Source organism: Hemicordylus capensis, chromosome 4 (genome assembly GCF_027244095.1).
Source record: "Hemicordylus capensis ecotype Gifberg chromosome 4, rHemCap1.1.pri, whole genome shotgun sequence".
In the NCBI taxonomy this organism is placed as follows: Eukaryota; Metazoa; Chordata; class Lepidosauria; order Squamata; family Cordylidae; genus Hemicordylus; species Hemicordylus capensis.
Window position 1 is genome coordinate 217851581 of NC_069660.1, and position 6026 is coordinate 217857606.

Consider the following 6026-nt stretch of genomic DNA (forward strand, 5'->3'; position numbering starts at 1 on the left):
TTATTCACCACATTTTAAAAGATTTATTTAGCGTTTAGAATGCTTCATATATGTCATCTCAGTAACTTTGTCAATGCAAATTAGATCAATGTTATTTTCATTGTATTGTAAAGAGGAGGCTAACAGCTGGGCTGATATATCTGGTGATAGCACAGATATAATTTCCCTGAAATGCCAGTACAAAATCAGAATACACGATCCAGTGATAAATTATCCTGGCCTCGCTGACATATGTGCTAAATCCGGCACTAAGATGCTGACGCTAGCAGATATCCTGCCTAACGAAGCACTGATGCAATGGGAGAAGCACCGGTACTTCTGAAAAGTTCAACTCAGCTCCACAGCTGGCTCAGTGGTGGGGGCAAATTTCAACCACTTCCCCTTCCCCAGAAAGTGCTCTGTGCCACCCAAAAATATGCCCCAGAGTGTTGCACAGCCCTCAGGAATATATTGTATATGTCCGCAGAGGCCTCCCGGGGGAAGGAGAGATCACTGAAATCCACCCCACACCACACACACTATAGAACCAATGCAACCTTTCAGAAGCACTGGTGCTACCCCTGTGCTTCTCTCATTGCACCAGTGCTTCCTGAGTCAGGATGTCAGCCACCAGTACTGCACAGCACTCAGTACACTCCGTCCTAAGTATTCATCATGGGTCTAGCAAGTCTTAAGCAGCACTGATAAACATACTTATGTGGAAATAAACACTACTGGAATCAACAGGACTTACTTTCATATGTAGAGCTCTGCTGGATCAGAGTCAGGATCCATCTAGTTCCAGCATCCTATTTCCGGCGATGGCCAGTGAGAGGAACTCTTATTGTTTATCCCTAGACTCCTGGTATCCACCTGGTATCCAGAGACTTCAGTTAGCTCTGGCAGTCAATAGCCATTGATAAATCTCCAAGAAGATTTTAAACTTTAAAAACAAGAGTGAATTACAAAAGGTCGGAAATACAAAGGAGCTTTTTAAAGGAACAGTATGATCTGTTCATTATACTTACAGAATTCTGGGATTAAAAAAATACAACACATATCAACAGTATATTGAAAGAATGCATTTCAGCAATGTTCCTCTAGTTTGGGACTGAATATACATCTCAGCTGCCACTAGTATCTTTAAACTGCATATTGGCATTTTCTTGAGATAGAAGGCTAAGAGAATACAGACAACCAGTTAGTTACTGAGCTTTAAAGCACTAGGAAATGGTGAACAGGAAATGCAAGCAACAATTCACTTATTCATATTTAAATTACACATTTCCCTGTAATTAAGACACTCAAGCAGTGTGTCTGTTCCTGAAATTTACATAACCATACAATAGGTTATGTAAGTGAACACCAAATGATAGTTAACCTTGAAATGTATTATCTTAATTGAGTAAATCTGGCTTTGGTGCAATAAATTAAAATGGAGCAATTTAATATTTTAAAAAATCAAACCATTTCTGCGGTTGAAACCTAGTGGGCACTTGCCTGTTATTTTCCTTAGATTCTTGTTTGCATTGTAATACTTGAAATATTGGAGTGGGGGGGGGGATTCTCCTGTGGCAGGAAAGACATTGATACATGTTGGTGTTGCTTTCCGCTTATTCTTTGCACTTTGCATTCATGTCACATTCTGGAAAGCCTTGATAAGAATATCAGAATATTGAATCAAAACGTCTAACTTGCTTGTTTGAGATATCCCTTCCCCTTTATCCTCCACCCTCCTACGTTTTCACAGTCCCTATTGAATTTCTCACTGTCCCTTCCCTACGCTGTGTAGTGTACTAGTTGAGTACTCCCAAAGCACAGCAAAGATTTCAGGTGGGAGAGCATATAGACTTTTGCATAGGGCTATATAGAAAAGCAACATTCCGCAACCTTTCAGTTAAAATAGCTTTACATGGCACGATAAATCCCCTTGCAGAATGGAACCATTCACAAAGGAAAGTCTGTGTTCTCTACTATCCCAACAAGGATTATATTAAACCAGTACCAATCCTGTTGAGGCAGCTGGAGGGTGGGGTGGTGGGTTGCAGTATGTTTCTAATGCAAAATCTTGTTTTGCAAGAGAAAAATTGAGAATGAAAGTTTTCTAAAAGCATAGTGCTAATTTTTGTATATTCATTTGCAAATGTGAAAACTAACCTTATTAACTATATCCAGCAATGCATTCTTTAGAAGATGGGGCGGGGGGGGGGCATGTTTGGGTTATATATCTTTTAAGACACACACACACAAAAAGCTGTGATTATTTGGTTATCGGGGGGAGGGGGGGAGAACCAGCTGCAATTTGTGCTTTTCTCACAATGTACACCATTGTACTTCAGGCAATATACATTGTATGAGCTCAGTTCTAACCCATATCGCTGGAGGAGGAGAATTCACACTGAATTACTGTACCATCTTTCCCAGCATCTAGCCCTAGTCCAGGACAGCACAATAATAAACTAGAAGCCCCTTTGTCTGTTAAAACATTGTTCTTCATTACAACATGAAAAGCAAATGGTCTTTCTATAGAGGAAGAGGGACAAACAACAGCCCCGGGGGTGGGGGGTGGGAAAAGGAGGGTGAAGGGAGGATTCTGGATCACTAGCTGAGCCATCTCAGAAGACAGAGTTGCCAGCTGTCAATCTGTTTCTCTGCAGCCCACCCACCTCCGCCTTGCAAAGCACATCAAGCATAGACAGTCAGGTTCATAAGTTCAACATGAACCTAGATTTGGAATGGAAGAGGATCCAAATTGCCACCCATAGAAGGCTTATGAAAATCACCTGTGTTCAATATCTGGATGAAGTGTAGCAAATCAGCAGGATTATACTGCTAAGAGGATTGATTTAGGTAAGCACAGGCAATTCAGATTGGCAATTTAGAACGTAAATGTATGAATTATATTTTTGTGTGATAAAAATGGCTAATCAATCACAATTCAGTATTTCTGTTTGTCTAGGCTTGCTCTTCTATCATGCCCAATGCCATTGTTCAAAGCAAGCTTGAGGATATACTATTTCTCCAGATTCCAGAACCATTCACCACTGACTCTTCCAATCTGGCAACTGAGTCCTAAATGCATGTAGCTGAAAATTCTTTTTCTTTTCTTTTTTTAAATGCCACTACCTACTCTATGTTCAGCCAAACATCTGTGCATGAGGGCCAAGGAGATGAACAGCCCTGGTTGCTTTTCAAGGCTCAAGTGACAAGTCACTTTTTTCTCCACTTTTCCCCAAGAAATATGGCAAACCCAAACTTTTCTATTATACCATATCCCCTTACAATGTTTCAGACAAATCAGTATATATTTTATAGGAAAAAATTAATGTGTGAACTCTGCAGTACCTTATCTCAGTGCTTCTCTGTCTAGTAGTTTCCCATGCATATGTGAGTGCTGTTTTTGTGGGGTTTTTTGTGGCGGTTTTTTTTTGGGGGGGGGGTTAATTAGAAAACCGCTCTATTTACCAAGAGCTGAAATGTGTGAGCACATTTCTCAATGAGGCTAATTAAAGTAAAAGTGATAGTCTTGTTGTCATTGTCGAAGTCAATGACCCAGTGCATTAGTAATTAAAGCACATTTGAAGTTAAGTTGATTGCAAGGTCCTCCAAAAACATGCAGTATTCACCTTTTCAAGGCCTTTTGCTCCTTAATGCTAATACTAGTGTTAGAGATCCTTGATGAGGTCACTAAGCATGGATTAGTTGCCCCTCCATACACTTTAATCACTCTTTTCTTCACCCAAGTCGGTAGTTAAAGAGAGGTAGTTCTTATTTTAAGTTCTTGTAATTAGCCTGCATGTATAAGCTCGATGACAGATATTTGCATAGAATGTTCACACAAAATAAAATAGTGTGATCCTGTGAACAGCTCCATATAGTCAGGACTTGTAAAAGGAGGACGAAGAGGAGGCCAGACCTGAGAGGGTTAGTTTCACAACCCTCAAGAACACTCTGGACTTCACAATGTGAAATCTCCACTTTGGCCTTTCTGGAAATGATGCAAATCCCTCCTCATTTTTACAGGATCCAAGAGCTTCCTTCAGCTCCCAAGCAACTATGCTTAGGGCCAAACTAGACCTTACAAGCAGTTGTGAGTAACATTACTATGAAGGCTCTTTAAAAGAGCCAGAGCCTTTAAGAGAGTTAGTGTGGTGTAATGGTTAGACTGTTGGACTAGAATTGGAGAGACCCAAGTTCAAATCCCCATTCAGCCATGAAACTCACTTGGTGACTCTGGACCAGGCACATATCTCTCAGCCTAACCTACCTCATAGACTTGTTTTGAGGGTAAACATAACCATGTATACCACTCTAGTCTCCTCAGAGGAAGAGCAGGATAGCATTGTGAAAATAAATCAATGAGAAAGAAAAGCTACTTTCAGAGAAAAGATCTGAATTGGAATAGTAACACTAAAGGGGTTGGGGAGGGAGTAATTAAGCCTTCTCTGCCCAATTTCTCTGCTCCAAATTGCCCTTCTCAAGCAACTTTTTCTTCTGCAGATGTCCAAATAAGCAGAAACATGTATTTAGAATTCTGTTGTGGTGGGGAAAGCTACTTAAGGAAGATCTGAAGTGTAGAAATGACAGGAAAGGGTTTATCACTCCTTGAGGGTCGTCACACAATTAGTGTGAAGAGCTCTAAGGGGGTTTGCACGGAGAGCAGGCTTAGCTCACTCTCCCTGCAGACAATCCAAAGGCAGCCCTGGGTGGCCAGATCAGCTGCCCACATGACTGCTGGCTCCGTCATGGAGCCGGTGGGGGCTGTGGGGATCGGGGGCCGCATGGCCCCCAGAAGTTCCAGGATGCCCTGTGCAAGCGCATGGGGCAACCTGGAGAGACCCCCCGAGCCCGGGAGGCTGTTTGCAGCCTCCCAGTCAGGGGTCTACTTGTGTGTCGCCGCATGCCACAGCAACACAAGAACAAAAAGATGAGGTTCACAAAGTGCTTGCTCTGTTAACCTTGTCTAAGGGGAGGGGTATTTATGGAGGCTAGCTGCCAGGAGCTGCATGGCTCCCGTTGCAGCACACGATCGCCCAAAAGCAGGCTAGGCCCCCTTAGCCCGCTTTTGGGCAATCGTGAGAATAGCCTCCCTCTCTTCCTCCCACTTCTCTGATCTTGATTTCTCCTTCAGAACTGGGTTTTCTTATTTTTGAATGGCCTTTATAGTAATACTATCTGAATATGCATATATCATCTAGTTTGGCTCATAGATTACTCTCAGATCAGATACTGAACACTCTAGAATACTCATTTTTAGAAAAGATGCTTATATCAATGTTTGTATTTCCTAAATCTGTAATCACATACATAAGCACAGAATGTTGTCCTTTTTCATTGAAATACTTCAAGACAACTGAATTAATATGCACCCACATGGTATCACTCCCATGCAGAGAGCTGCTTCAAACACTGGGTATATTTACACTATAGATTTAAACAAATTCAATCATCATTCTAGCACTACTACTAGAGATGTGCATGAAACAGATTTTGTATTTTGGTTCAAGCTTGAAACAAAACGCAGATGGCCAAAACATTTCATCAAAACAGTGGTCGAACCCACTGTTTTGATGAAACAAACTTGAAACATATCAAGTATTCAGGCCATAGGGAACAATGGAGAAACTCAAAATACCTACATACCACTCAACACCCAAATGAAATGGGCAAGCAGGCAATTGTAAACAAATCTTTAACCTTTCCCTCAAACCCCCAGAGGATCCTATGGAGGTCTGGGGAAAAGGTTAAAAATTTGTTTAAAATCGCATGCTTGTCCGTTTCTTTTGTGGGTTAGGTGGTAGATAGCACCCATCATGCCCTACCACACAACCCACTTTGGTGTCCCTAGGAGCTACCCATGAGGAACAATGGGGTGCAAGAACAAGCTGAACCATAGGGTGTTCGAGAACAAGCTGCACTCACAAAGTGCACACACGTTTTGCATTACAATTTGCAACCCTGCCTTGAAAAACACTACAGAAGCACACAGTAAAAGGGAATCTGCCCTTCCCAACACAGAACACACATTTCAAACATAGTCCAAAAAT

At 41.7% G+C, this 6026-nt stretch overlaps 2 long non-coding RNA genes across 9 annotated transcripts in view; one reads left to right on the forward strand and one right to left on the reverse strand.

Annotated features, from left to right (window-relative positions):
- The window catches only part of LOC128324101 (uncharacterized), a 139128-nt gene extending 138256 nt beyond the window's left edge, over nucleotides 1-872 (reverse strand). For all 7 annotated transcript variants that reach the window (XR_008306643.1, XR_008306641.1, XR_008306645.1 and 4 more), the window contains exon 1: nucleotides 734-872. This is a non-coding gene — a long non-coding RNA (uncharacterized LOC128324101). The remainder of the gene's footprint in view (nucleotides 1-733) is intronic.
- The window catches only part of LOC128324103 (uncharacterized), a 67065-nt gene extending 63700 nt beyond the window's left edge, over nucleotides 1-3365 (forward strand). For both annotated transcript variants that reach the window (XR_008306648.1, XR_008306649.1), the window contains 2 exons: nucleotides 2637-2829; nucleotides 2939-3365. This is a non-coding gene — a long non-coding RNA (uncharacterized LOC128324103). The remainder of the gene's footprint in view (nucleotides 1-2636; nucleotides 2830-2938) is intronic.
- The last annotated feature ends 2661 nt before the right edge of the window (nucleotides 3366-6026 follow it).